The sequence below is a fragment of the Arachis hypogaea genome, chromosome 16, assembly GCF_003086295.3.
Source record: "Arachis hypogaea cultivar Tifrunner chromosome 16, arahy.Tifrunner.gnm2.J5K5, whole genome shotgun sequence".
Classification (NCBI taxonomy): Eukaryota; Viridiplantae; Streptophyta; class Magnoliopsida; order Fabales; family Fabaceae; genus Arachis; species Arachis hypogaea.
Genome location: NC_092051.1, coordinates 26,955,907 through 26,971,111, shown reverse-complemented (window position 1 = coordinate 26,971,111; position 15,205 = coordinate 26,955,907). Strand labels below are relative to the sequence as shown.

Genomic DNA, 15,205 nt, shown 5'->3' with positions numbered 1-15,205 from the left:
ACACTTAACACACGGATCACGGCATCGAATGGTATAAAGGAGAATTAAAATATACAAATTAAAGATCTCTAGGAAGCAAGATTTCAATCATAGAACAAAACTAGGAAGGGATTGTAAAATCATGCAAATCATATGAATAAGTGGGTAAAGACTTGATGAAACCACTCAATTAAACACAAGATAAACCATAAAATAGTGATTTATCAGTAGTCATTGAGAAGAATTGGTTTGAAGTATTATTTAGACAAGTATGGATAAAAGAATTATATTATTTGACTTTGATTTATAAAGAAAAGAAATACATTATGCTTTAGAACTTGATTTATTAAGAAAAGTATTATGTTGGGGTTTCAATTTATCAAGAAAAGTATTATGTTTTGAGTTTTATTTAGCTAAGAAGAGAATTATGTTTTGAGTGTGAATTATTGATGAACGGAATGGGAGGTGTAACTATGATAATTGTTGAATGAATTGAATGATGATGAGGATGAATTTGATATGGTAATTGTTTTGTGGGGATTGTGGTTAATTACCACCCACCAGATTTTAAAGAAAATTGTTTTGTGGGGATCGTGGTTATTTACCGTCCACCAATTTTTAAATGAATATGCTTTGTGGGGATCGAGGTCAATTACCACCCACAGGTTTTTCTTTTCCAATTGAAAACGACTGTAGGGATCGAGGTGGTTTACCGCTCACCAAGTGAGGATCGTGGTACTGTACCACTCACAAGTTTTCAAGAGGACGATGTCCGGGTTAGCTACCGGACATGTCGGGTTAGCTTTATAATCGACAGATGAGACTCATCAGCCATAGGGTAGGCATACATCATATGCATATGTGTGTTTTGTTTGATTGAGCATTAATTGGGCTTGCCTATGTGATTATTATGCTTACCTGCTATATTTGCTACCTATTGTATCTGTATTCTACTTGTGTTTACTTTGTTTGTATTGCTTGTCTGTGCACCAGAGTTTTGGAAGATTGGAAGAAGGCAGAAATTAGGGCTTAAATTAGAAAGGAATTAGAAATAAGAACCTTAGATAACCTACCCTGTTTATGATTTTCAATTTATAAACTTCAAGATTTAAATATGAGTGTCAGAGTTTTAGGATTGCCTTTGTCTTTTCCGAGACCTTATATCTTATGTACGTGGGCACATTTACCATACTGAGAACCCCAGTTCTTATTCTATACAGATATTGTGGTTTTCAGATACAGGACGCGAGGCACCGTACTGAGCATTCTGGAGACTCTTGGAAGCAAAGAACTATCTTAGGACTTGATATTTGTATTTGGTTTATGTTTATATATGTGTATAAATTCTCCATCTTGTATATATTATGTTTTGTCTCTCTTAGAGGTTGACTTGGAGAAACTGGATTTATATTTATCTGTTGGTTTATTTTTGGGGTTATATATATACTTTGCAGGTCAAGCCTAGATCTTGATTATATAACTATCAGTTGGAACTCCACTTTTTTTTATATTTGTTTTCTGGTTTTCTGTATAAGTTTTCTATCTTTTTGTTTCTCGTGAGCGTTGTACCTTCGATTTTGTTTTTGTTGTACCCCTTTTATTTCAAGGCTCCCAGATATATTATCCTTGTTTTATACATATATTTTTACTTTTAGAGGTCATAGCGCCTCGCCACCTCTGTTTTACATCCTAGGTGTAAAGCTCTGTGTGGTAGGGTGTTACAATCTACGAAGTTCACTAATGTCACAAAATTTGCCTAACTCCTCAACAAAACGTGACCTATTAGTTGGAGTCTAATATTGATAGAGATCTTGTGAATGACTATATCAGTAGATGGGAGAAATTTTATGAGGGATGTTCCATCAAAAACTTAGGTCAATAACTGTTAAAAGTTATATCCGGCTCCGATGACAAACAGGCGTAGAACAAGTGGACTGTTAACCTATCATGGCTCCGACATACTGTACATCGAGAATTGGAAGTAGAGTCGACAGAGGAGAAATTGATGCGGTACACCTGAAGCTAGATCATGTAAGGTGGACATGAATATTATAAGGATGTACGAGGCAACTGTGGCGAATAAGAGGAGAATTCATCTGTATAACGAACATCCGATTAATAATCGAAGGTTTATTGAAGGTGATGTGGAGGGAGAAGCAACCGTCTCTGCCTCTGTCTCAACTACAATAACTACTGAAGTACCTCCACGGAGGATGAGGTTGAAGAAATGTGCAAGGAAGACTCTCACCCCACCTCCAGAGAAGAAGAAGAAAAAGAGAGTTCTTCTAAAGGGCAAGGTACAAGGGGATGTTGGGGAGGAAGTGGAAGCCCAAGATGTTGGTGAAAGTCCAGTTTAGGCCCAATCTGCTATACAATTCAAGCCTAAAATTCAACCCAAAGCCTTGTTCTAACAATGTGAAGAACCGTCATAAATTTCACAAAACAACTCCCATCCACCACAGACACCCCCTGGTAGAAGATGAAACTCCACAGCAAACTTCTATCCAAACTAAAACACCAAACACATTTCTAAGTCAGAACCTACAATTCAAACCAACAATGACTTCCTAAATCAATATATCCCTCAATCCACTGAAAATCCAGGCCAAAATGGAGCTTCTAGAAGGAAGAAGAGAAATGTGAGAAGTACCATAAGGACTCCACCTACTGGGCAGAGATTTGTCCCAAACTCTAATCCAACCAAGCCTCCTACCATTCACGTCCTAGTTGATATAGATGTATATTTTGATGATGGTGCTGGTCAATACTGTTATGATTCCGAGAATTTATACAGCATAAATAGTGAGATAAGGATAACCCCACATACACTCAAGGCAACGCTAATACACCAGTCAGCCAAGTGCGTTTAGAGGTTGGAATGGAATTTATTACAATTGAGGAATTTAAGAAAGCTGTGAGAAATTTTAATATCAACCTTGAGAGGAATATTTTTTTCCTAGGGTAAATCCTAAGAGCGCAAGGGCAATTTGCTATGATGAAAACTACCCATAGACTGTTTATTGTGCTAGGAGGAACCACCCTGCTAATTACCAAATTAAGACTCTCATCAATGAACACACATATCCCAAAACATGGAATTGCAAATTTATAGATGGAAAGTGGATGGTGAATGGCTTGAAGAAAAAATTAGGAGTCACCCAATAATGACTACCAAAGAGGCCGAATAGTTTTTCAAGTCACCCAACAATGACTGCCAAAGAGACTGAAGAGTTTTTCAAGACTGAGTATGATGTGAATATTAATGAAAAAAAGATCTACAGGGCAATAACAAAAGTAAGGGAGAGGACTGAGGGTTCTAAAAAAGCCCAATATGCATGCTTGAGGGATTATGCAAATGAGATTCTAAAGACCAATCATGGGTCCACTACTCGGATTGAAACTTTTATGTTACTAGGGGATCAACTAATGTTTAAGAGGATCTATATCTACCTTGCTACATGTAAAAGGGGTTTTCTAGCTGGATGTAGACCCTTCATTGGGTTGAATGGCACCTTTCTGAAGGGTACTATAGTGGCCAATTGTTTACTGCAATTGGTGAGAATGCTAACAACCACATATACCCTATAGCCTATGCTGTGGTGATATCAAAAACAAAAGACACATGGAAATGGTTTCTAGAACTACTTCTGAAAGACCTAGGTGATCATAGAACAAACGGATTCAACTTCATGTCAGATTAACAGAAGGTATGCACATGTTTATCCGATGTGGGGTATTATTGTCAAATACGATAATATTTTTGTGTTGATTGTCAATTTTAAAATTTTTATATCCTGACAAGTCAGAAATTAAAATATATGTGGTTAGATATGCCAATGATTATTCACATCTATATTTAACTGGGCCTTATACCAAAAATGCAAAAAGCCTTTTTAGAGAGCACATCACAGGTTTTACTCATTGCACATTTGGCAGAATTTTTTCAAGAAGTGGAAGGATTTATAGTTTAAGATGGAATTGTTTATCCATGAAACTATAACAATATTTATGCAATTTATCTCAACTCTGTCTGTGAGGGCAAGCTCATCTGGAGCTAGATGGCCATTTCTAGCATTTAGGCCACCAACAAATATCTTAGGAAATGGACTTTCAAGCAGAAGCAGCAATTCTATACCAAACTGATGCTTTGTGGGAATTTGATTTTGTTCATTTTGTGATGATGTTAGTGTTTATATACTAGTCTTTTGGTCCAGACATTTGCTATCTAGTTATGTTTTGTTTATTTCAAGTTCAAAAAACTAGCTCTTTTGATGAAGACATTTGACATGTAGTGACTACTATTATTAGGTTCTGATGTTTTGATATAGATTATGATGTTATTGGATTCTGATTATGGTTTATGAATCTTATTGTGTATGAATCTAGCCATTCTTAAGCTATTTGTATTCACATTTTTCAGGTTAAATCATGATCACTTTATCGTTAATTTTGTCATAATCATAATAAATTAGAGTTATAAGTAAAAAAAATCAATTTCATTCAAGTCTATAATTATCAATTTTAAAATCGAATAAGGTTACATTTGTCAAAATAAACCTCATCTAACCCACACAAAATACCAACTCAAACTTTAAACTCCAATCCAAGGACATAAAGAATCTAAGAACATTCATCCCCAAATCAGCTACATCTTGAAAGTTAGGACCAAAATCATGGTAAAACACAAAAGAAACTCCACCGATAGTAATGCAAGCCACATTCTAATAGAACGAATTTTTCCTATAACACTACCGAACTTCATCACAATCTTCATATCCTTGTCCTCATTATTTGCTCCTGGAATCACATTGAGATTTCCAGAGCCATGAATGTCATCTTTCTTTGCCCCAATTAGAGCCTTGGTCAACTCTATCCATTCTCCTTCAATTTTATCAACACATGCAAAGTACTGGTAATCCTTTGTTTGCAAGTGAAAATAAAATAAATCCTAGGTACTAAGAAAAATTTAGAACTATAAACAACATAGATTAATCTCATATGCACTTTCTATTGCAGACAACAAATAAATCATCTTTTTGGAGTAGTAGTTATGCTAGACTCAAGCAGAACTACGTCTATACTATAGTTGCATTTGCCATAAACTTTGCTCTCATGTTTCATCCGTGAACAAGCAGAATCAAAAACACTATTGCTATCATTCGACTGTGTATACTTCAATTTACGCATTGACATTTTTCTTTTTCACTTTATCTTCAATGTTGGAAACGATGTCAATGTCTAGGGATTTTAATTTGGAAAAAAATTGAAAAGGATTTGTAACGGTAAAATGTGCCATGTACTCCCTAACATGTCACGTTTGTTAAATCACGTTCGCCATTCATTTATATTTGACATTTGGTTAGTTTTGACGAACAAAGCGGATCATTCAGGGTTTCAATTTAGTTTTCCATCTTCAGTGATCAGATTTGTCGCATTTTCATCTTTCAGGGTCAGTTTTAGTAGTTTATTCGAATACTTATTTATTTCATTAATATTGTACACAATCTTAAAAGACCAACATGATTTGTGAATAAAATGAGTATTTCATTGTATTGTATCTATACACATCTATCCTTTGCTATTATTGATATTAGCATGAATATTCTAAAGACTTAATTATTAATTTGATACTCAAAAAATTCAGATACTGATAAAAAGATCATTGAAAGATATTATCAACAAAATAACACTTGAATAATTTGATAATACGACAAAAATAATTAATAAATAATATATTTTTATAAGTGACCATGCAAAAAAACTTTCGTATTTAGTTAATGGCTTATTTATTTAATCTAAATTTTTGTGACAATATTTGAATAAATATTTAAAAAATACTCAAAATATTTGGTATAAAATTTGATTTCTAATTTTTTTTTCAAAAAAAATGGTCATTCACAATTAAAAAAATTTTAAAAATTACTTGATATAAAATTACCAAATTTTAAAGATGAAAATATCTTATTCTTTTAATAATTTTTGCAAAAAATTGAATCAAATCTGATCTCTAACGTTTTTTTTTAGAATATATATTTAATATCTAATTTTTTTATTATAATTTTAAAATTTTTTAAAAATTTATTTGTTATTAATATCTTTTAAAATTATTTTTACTAATGATATAAACTTTCAAATACTATTTTAATAATTTACTCTATTCTAAATTTTGTTGTCTTTAAATTTCATTATCATCGTCAAATAAACATTTATATTGAAATGTTCAAATAGCATAACTTAAAATAATAAAACATTTTGAATAAAGATCATGTTATAGTAAAAGATATACTTTTTAATGAAGAATAAATATTATATTGTCTTTTAATTTTACAATGGAAAAAGAAATCAAGATATTTTATATAATTAAAATGTTAGACGGCTAAATATTTTTATAACTAATTCTAATTATACATATATATTTCTTTTTCTTTATACATGTTCTTTTTCTAAAGCTTTTTCTTCTTTTATCTTCTCTTTTTTCTTTTTATTTTTCTCTTTTTATTTGTTTAAATCTAAAAAAGATAAAAAAAATTCAAAACATAGAAAAAAAAAAAAGAAAAAACAACAACAAACATTATAGCATTGGAAGAAGAAATTTTGTGTTTTTATAGTAAAAAATCTATGTTTTGTAGTTACAAATTTTGTGCTTTTTAATTTGTTTTATAAAATTATACACCTTTTTGTTTTATTTTTTGTTAGTTGTCTTTGATACAATAAACACAACCTTTTTAAGAAAAATAGGTAATTTTATAAATAATACAACATAAAATCTCCTCCTCTTCGTTCTTCATTCTTTTCTTTATTTTTTTTCTCTTTTCTTATTTTTTTTTTGTTTTGTCTATATAGTTATTTTATATTTAACTTTACAAATTTTTATGTCGAGCTTCATAAATTTTTGTGCTTTATTTTTTTTATAGAATTCTATAAATTTTTGTTTTATTTTTATTTCTTCTTATATATTTTGTGTATGTAGTTATTTTATGTTCAACTTTACAAATTTTTGTATTTTCAATTTTTACAGAAATATAAAATTTTTTATTTTTCTTTCTTAACAATAAACATAATTTTTTGAAAAAAATATATAATTTTACGAACAATAAAAAAAATTGACATTTTTTTTCCTTCTCTTTTTTTTTCTCTACTTTTTTTCCTCAAAAAAGAGAAACTAATAAAAACGTGAAGAGGAAAAAAAAACATAACAACAATAGGGAACACTACTATATTTTAGACATTTAATAACATTTATCTATTAACATTTATTAAAATATTAATAATTATCAAAAAATTAAATTTTAGGCAACATTTATACTCAAATGTTAGCAAATACCATTAAATTTTAAAAAACTTACAAAAACCATTACCTATTCTTAGATAGCTCATTGAAACCCTTATGCGGTAAAACCACCTCGCAAAAATCGCTCACAATCGTTCTCACTCTCACTCTCACTCTCATACTATGAAACCACATCTCGCTCTTCCTCAATCATCTCTTATTCCGCCTCTCTGATCTCTCGCTCCGCCTCATCGATCTCACAGTTTGCAAATCGAAACCACAATCGCATGTTTTCACTGTCACTCTAGCTCACGTTGTCTCGCCTCTGGTTCATTCTCTCATCACTTGCGTTGTCGCTTGCACCATCGTCTTCTCGATACGTCGTTGTCTTCTCGCCGGTTCCATCCTTTGCTCGTCCCACGGTCCGGTGAGTTCCAGTTCTCTTGTTCAGTGAGCTTCTTGCACCTCCAATCCTCTTTAATCTTTACTTAATAATTAATTTGATTTATAACTATTTTTAGTTGATTTAGGGTTTTTATTAGTTGTATCTGTTGTAGGAATTAATAAGAAGTTCTGAATCCCTTGTTGGAACTACTAATGCTGTTGATTTGATATAGCACATAACTTATTTTTTTTGTTTGGTTAAAATACATTTGAGTTGGACAAAATTGACCAAAAAATGTAAAAATGAGGGTATATTGAAGTGAAAATCATTTTCTTGGATGATGCTAGTAAGTATCTAAGTGAGGTCTAATTTAGAGCAGAAAAAATGGCAGATAAGAAATTAAGCCAAAAAAAAAAAAAGAAAGCCATGAATTTGGGACTAAATCAACAGGAAGTTTAAGCCAAACAGTGTGGTAGAAAATGCTCATGAAGTGTTTAATATAATGCCTCAATGATTTTCAAACTTATATACATATATTGTTTCTGTAAAAACGTTGCTTCTATTGTGTTGTGATTTGTGAGACTGTGATAATCTAACCTAATAGCAGGTTTTCTAAGTAAAGTTATTTGTGGGAGAAAAATTTCATGTGAAAGGAAGCACTCATGTCTTTATACTTCTGCACTTTTTTTTCACCTTAGCTCATATTATGCATCTGAATAATATAAGGAAAATACGCCTCTAGTTTATAATATAAAGAATTGTCTTACTGTTCCACTTGAACATTAGAATATTCTTGTTTAATTTTGGAGCTTGATATGATTAAGGTATACTAATTCTTAGCATGTAATTTTCATACAATAATTTGAGATTTAAAATGTTCATCTGAGCAGATAGGAAGGCTAAAGCTCACACTGACTGGACACATCGAGCAAATAAGAGGTAAAATACTATAACATTATTAGTGGTGTTTAATTGTGAATCAGGTCAATTATAATGGTATAATTTTTTACAGGCCTTGCTGTCAGCAGCAAACATACTTACATGTTCTCTACTGGTGATGATAAACAAGTTAAATGTTGGGATCTTTAATAGAATGAGGTGTTGGTCACAAGAGGCATGGAGGTTTATTTGGACAAGGCTTAGCTACTATTGTTGTTGTTTACTATACAAATGCTGTAAGTGGTCTAAGTTTTTATTTTTGCTAGTTGTTGCATTTAGAAGTTAGAATCATCACTAAATGCCTATAATACATACTTGTCAGGAAAAATCTACATTAGTTAGTGAACTATCAAACGGTGATCTCTACATTGTTTGTCAATAAATATAGTAACTCTTTTCTTATCCTCATGCAAATATAGTATAATGATTCTAAATTCTAATGCAATTTTATGTGAAAAATATCTGTTCTTTTCTGTCATATTTATATCAGTATTCGAACAGCTTTTCTGGTGTAAAAAGATATTGCGTGCATGCTTGCATTACTCTTATTTTTTATATGCTCCTAGTACACACCCTTAGTATCAATTTTGGTGCTTTGATTTTATTGAACTCATGACAGATCCTCAAAGTGCTGATTATTTTTCATGATTTTTTGAGTTGTTAGAAACAAAAAAGCAATATTTCTTCATCACATGAAGGGTAGTAGTGTATGTATAATTTAATTTGGTTCTCTGTAGTTTTTTTTTTTTTTTTGCTCACTGATTGAATCTCTGTTTTCTATTTTGATGATTTGGTTCGTAAACATATGGTGATTGTTGCTAGCATCATGCATTGCATTTTATAAAATAATTTGGAGTAGCTACTTGTAGTTCAGATACTAGTCTTGTGGAAAGATGCCACTACAAGATTCAATCTTATTTGTGGCGGTTTTTTATTTTGTGGCAGTTTGAAACTCCCACAAAAAGGTTTGTGAGAGTTTCCAAACCTCCAAAATTTGACGTGCCACGAGCTTATTTGTGGCTGTTTTACAAACCCCCCCCCCACGACGTAATTTAGTGGCGGTTTTTTGTCTGCTTTGTGGGGGTTTTGAGTTAAATTTTTTGGCAATTTTTTTTGTGGCGGTTTAAAATCTCCACAAAAACTGAATTTTTAAATAAAAAAAATTGCAGCAAAATGAATGGTTGCAAACTATTTAAATTGAAACTAAACGAATTTGGAAGCTATAAATCACTATTATTAATTGAACAAATAACATCAATCAAACTAAAGATTATTTAACTTTAAGTAAATTTAAATATTGTAATTTGATCTTTGCTTATGAATTAAAAATAAAATTTCCATTAGTTAAATGAATTTAATCTACAGTAACTAAATTTAACTAGCACAATTCCATACTACTACTAAACTACTATTATACATTTAGACAATCAAATCAAATCAATGGAGTGTCATGATTATCATAGTAATTAATATTCATAATGTACAACAATATCATGTGGATACTTTTTGAAAAACTACTTTATAGCAAATTTTCAATTCTGATCATTGAAAAAAAAAGAGGTACATAACTAGCCATATTACTAAACACGTTAATCAACCATAACTACACAAGTATATGCAAATAATTAAAATGTTAATTAACACATTATTCACAATCATAAAATTGAAGTTAATTGAGCTTGATAATTATCTTTTTAACTTACTTTTCTTTTTACGAAAATTAAATTATTAACTCCTAACTCTAAATCCTTTTGCATTAAGCATTTCACTATTCAACCCAAGGCCTGGAAAGAATATAATAGAAAGAGAATAGTCAAGATTAACAAAGGTTAGATGTATGTAATAACAAAACACTCAAAACACTCAAAAAAAGGTAAAGTGCTTACTAAAAGAATGACTGGATACCAAAAATAATGAAAAGCAATCCCCTTGATAGTGCAATCACAAAACTCCCATATCATTCCTCTTCTCAAACAATGTCCACATCAACATAGATTAGCAAAAATGTATGGCACTCCTTTTCAGCTTTATTTTGCCTTTGGCATCTTATCTGAAAAAGGATTAGTGTTGTATTATTAGACCAAAACTTCAGGTTTATCTAAAAAATTCATCAAGCAAGAAGGTAGCATGGCCATAGATGTTTGTTACATACATTTTCCTTTCCTTGAACAATCTTCAAAACCGAACTCAATCGTAAATGCTTTCATGCTGCCTTGAGTACTAAATCAAATTCCTCTCATCCTATAATCAGGGGAGAAGACATGTTAACATCTTCGAATTAAGAAAAATAAATGAAATTTCATAGATTGTAGTATTTAGCATTGCAAGCAACTATAGTTTCCAAATCAAAGTAGAGTTTAATTTGAAGTTAGCATTATGGATTAGTAGTTAACAGTAAAAATAAAAACCAATAAGAAACAACAAATACAAGTTTCAATCACTAGTGAGACCATTGAGAATCTAATAAGGGGGAAGATTTCGAAATCTCTAAATTTAATGTTTATATAACAAATTTGAAGAACAAATGTAATGAAAATCATAGGCCACATATCATTAAGAAATTATCAGAAGAAGCAAAGAAATTATTGAAATAATGTGTCATCACAAATATGCCTATTACCTAGGGAAGTCTGAAAGGGCAGAGCTTTGGTTTTCCTCTGCGACCACACTTTAGTAAATATGCACCTCTCTTTATAAATACAATTGTCTAAACAGAAATTAATTAAAAAAAGGAAAAAAATTTTGAAGTTTGTCAGAAAGGAAGGTAAACAAATAGTAGAAACTATTGCACAAAGAAAATACCGAAAAAATAAAAATAAAATATCATTCACATTGGCAATTCCAAAGAACAAACAATAAAGTCTACCTTTCATGATGATCCACACTAGCATGGAAATGTGTACATATATATACACTAAAATGAGAGAGAGAGAGAGAGAGAGAGAGAGAGAGTTCTGGTTTTTGAAAGAACATTAACATGCCTCAATGGATTATTATGTTCTAAGAAAGTTGATGTAAACAGAAAAGATGATTGATTCCCAATCCTATGTATTATTCAAAATTGAAATTAAAATTGGAATAATCAGAAGTGATATTATAAACTCAGCCAATGGCATGCCAGAAATGAAAATGAGAAATTCAAAATTGAAAAAAAAAATCATAGAGCTAAGAAGGAAAATGTCTAAACTTTGAATTAAGAGAAAAAATGTAAAGAGGAAATTGAAACTGTTCAACAGCTCTGTCAAAATAGAAGTACAGCCAAGGAGTCTTCTTCTATTGTCATGGTTGTAGTTAGTTTCATTAAAGAAGAAGAATGAATGACAGATTCTCATGTCCTTTAGCTCATAAACTATGTACACATCATTGAAATTTTTCTTCTCTGCTAGCCTTATTATATCCTTTATCTTAATCACCTACCACACATAATTCACACCAAAAACTTCAAAACCAAAACCGAATCAAAAACTGATTAGAGAAAAATAAAATTGATTACATTATCATGGTCCATGTGACAGATGAGCTTGATTTTCCGGAAAGCCCTCTTGGCATCGATCCGGTTGTCAAAGTCATTCCCGATCTTCTTGATGACAACACCTTCTTTGGTCTCCAAATTCATCGCGCAGCTGAAAGAGAAAGAAGATGAGGGAAAATTGAATGAAATTGTAAAGAGAGAGTGAAGAGTTGAAGATACTTTGTAAACTGAACCTGATCATCCTTTTCCTAGCATATTGGAATCATTGGTAGAATTTATTGCTTGTTCAAGAACTTCATATGACATATTTAGTAATAGTCACCTGCCAAAACAGAACATTAAATTAAATATGTATACTTTGAATGAGAGACATGAATATTGTCATGTTTGTTTCAAACAACTATTATGCTATATACTAAAATTTTTCTACCAACCTTGATCAGTAAAAAATGGTACATCTTGAAGGCACATAAAAGATAACTATTTTGCATTCTAAAATTTGAATCGACAAAGTACTAAACACTTAATTTATAGATATATCTCAACAAATCTGCATCAACAAAGGAGAATAACCTCTAATGAAAAAAATTGAACCCTATGAAGCACGGACACTTTGTTAAATTGCCGTGTCTGTGTGTCAGACACATTTCGGACACGACACTCACCGACACTCGTCTGATACGCGTGTCTGCTATGTCCAACCGTGTCTTAATACCATGTCTTAATAAAAAATTCTTCTCCGGACATACTTGGACACACGTAAATACCATCACGTGTTAGCGTGTCCAGTCTTATTCTTAACATATATTTTTGAAATAAATTTAGATATAGTATATATTATTATTTATTAAAACAAAAAATATTTTAAATACTTGATATAATTAAAATAAGACATTAAAAATAATTAAAAAAATTAATTTATATTTTAATATCAATAAAATATCAAAATATCATTACAATTTATCTAAAAAATACTTTATATTTTATATGTATGTGTGTCCCCGTATCTTATAAAATTTTAAAATTTGCGTGTCGGCGTGTTCCGTGTCGTATCGTATCATGTCCCATATCCGTGTCAGTATCCGTGCATCATAGATTGAACCTAATGATCACCTAAACTATGAACCCTAACATCCTTCTTCAAGAAAAAATCAAAATTTTCAATAGAGAATAACAATTTTCCATTTATGTCTCTTCACCTTTATAATATATCAAATCAACTTAACTAAATCTATATCAAATCCTCTGCCTTGACCTGAAAAATTTACAGAAGAGAAGAGTACATTAGAACATAAGAAACAGGATTTGTGTAAAACTTTGCCAAAATATATCATCAAATTATCACAAAAAATAATATCTTTGAAAAATTTTGAAGAATTGAAGAAAGCAAAGAACAAGAAAAAATTAGAAACAAATCCTTATTGTAATGACTCGACACGACATGAAAATCAATTCCACGAGATTTGATAGCTTTAAACATAGCTTTAATCGAAGCTTACAGAGACTTGCTAGCGTGCCTTTTTGATCTCCTCAGCTAGAACCACCGAATCCGAGTTCAAACTGCACTCTGAATGCTTTAAGCCGACGGAGAAAAAGCAGAACCAGTGGCACAACCTACGGTGGAAGACGACGCAGAAGCAGAAGATTTAAAGCATTACCTCAACAATCTAAATCAAATCCTCACTCTGAGAGGTCAACGAAAATTCAGAGGCTCCACGATCACCTCGTCCTCCATTCATAACTCCACTGACAATGCTTTGACGAAGGAGACGGTGGCGGAAATAACATCAGGATTTTAGGGTTTCACAGAGGTCTCTCTCTCTCTCTCTCTCTCTCTCTCTCTCTCTCTCTCTCTCTCTCTCTCTCTCTCTCTCTCTCTCTCTCTCTCTCTCTCTCTCTCTCTCTCTCTCTCTCTCTCTCTCTGCCCCTCTTCTGAATGTTTTTTTTTTCAATTTTTATTATGGGCTAATATTTATTTGGGCTAGAAATTTTTTTAGTATTGATTGGGCTGTGGGAGTTATTGTTAATGATTTAGGGATGTTTTACAAATTGTCACCATTAAAACATATTATGGAGGTTTATAATAACTCCCACTAAAAAACTTTCACAAAAAAATAAGAATTTTGTAGTGTGTATCCTCCTTTAACGTTACACAAGCACCCAATATGCGCTGAAGTAAGTTTATTTGCTAATCAATTGTTATTTTTGCTCGTGTGTTTAAGATATTGTATTGTGTGTATTACTAGTATGGCTGTTGCTATGATTTGATTTGTGTTAATTTTCCTATGACATGGATAATAGTTAGTTAGTTGTAGAATTTTGTTCCTAAACACAAGATTTCGGTTGCTTAATATGTAGTGTAAGTAAATTCTTACCTACTAGGAGAGCAAGAGAAAGTTTATGTTTTGTGTGTTGCCAGGAAGCATATTTTAGGCTGCGTTATGATAATTAACTGTTGTTAAAAATCACATTTTTGTGCAGATTATTGAGTTGTTTCAGAAGTGTCATGTGAAACACCCTGTTGGCTTTAAGTTATTTGACTTTATGTAGCTTAATTTTTATTCTGAAATATAGATTCAATAATTTTTATGAATTTTTGTAATTCTATATAAAGAGTTCACTTTATTTTTATAATTTATTGTTCTAGAACCTCAAATATTTCTAGGTAAAGTCTCTTTTAACTACATTGATTAAAAGTGTTTTGGGTATTAGGGCTTATTAAAATGAATGCTTTTGTGGATTCATGACATTAGTGCATCTTAGTCATGCTTTCTAAGTTTTAAATTTGTGGATTAGCACCATAATCAATATAACAGTTCTTTCTTTTTATCTTGTGTGAATCATCATACTCAAAATTCTTGAAAAGTACTAAAAATGCAGTTATGGTGCAGTGGAAGTCAATAAACCTGTCAAAGAGTTTGAGGTAACCACTTCATGCAACTTGATTATTTATTATTATAACATCTCAAAATATTCCAAAATAATAAATGTTAGAACTCTCACAAGTTTATGCCAACTTATTATTTATTATTAAAAAAAATTTTCTTATTTAGTCTTAATTTTTTTAATGTTTGTCATTTTTAGTTCAAAATTTTTTTATTTTATTGTGTGTTATGTAAACAGAGAAATTTATAGTATAAATTTAAATTGAACCTACTAA

At 31.0% G+C, this 15,205-nt stretch overlaps 2 long non-coding RNA genes across 3 annotated transcripts; one reads left to right on the top strand and one right to left on the bottom strand.

The window, feature by feature from the left end:
• The first annotated feature begins 7,331 nt into the window (after positions 1-7,331).
• Positions 7,332-8,981, top strand: LOC112754110 (uncharacterized). Its single transcript, XR_003178392.3, has 3 exons — positions 7,332-7,676; positions 8,525-8,573; positions 8,647-8,981. It is a non-coding gene; the product is annotated as an uncharacterized lncRNA (long non-coding RNA).
• Positions 8,982-10,372: 1,391 nt separating this feature from the next.
• LOC112754111 (uncharacterized) lies at positions 10,373-12,428 on the bottom strand. Of its 2 annotated transcripts, XR_011873542.1 has the most exons (5): positions 12,279-12,428; positions 12,067-12,196; positions 11,194-11,280; positions 10,726-10,814; positions 10,373-10,623 (listed from the first exon to the last, which is right to left on the bottom strand). It is a non-coding gene; the product is annotated as an uncharacterized lncRNA (long non-coding RNA). The 2 variants fall into 2 exon arrangements; XR_003178394.3 differs by lacking the exon at positions 11,194-11,280 and having other exon boundaries at positions 12,279-12,421.
• Positions 12,429-15,205: the final 2,777 nt, after the last annotated feature.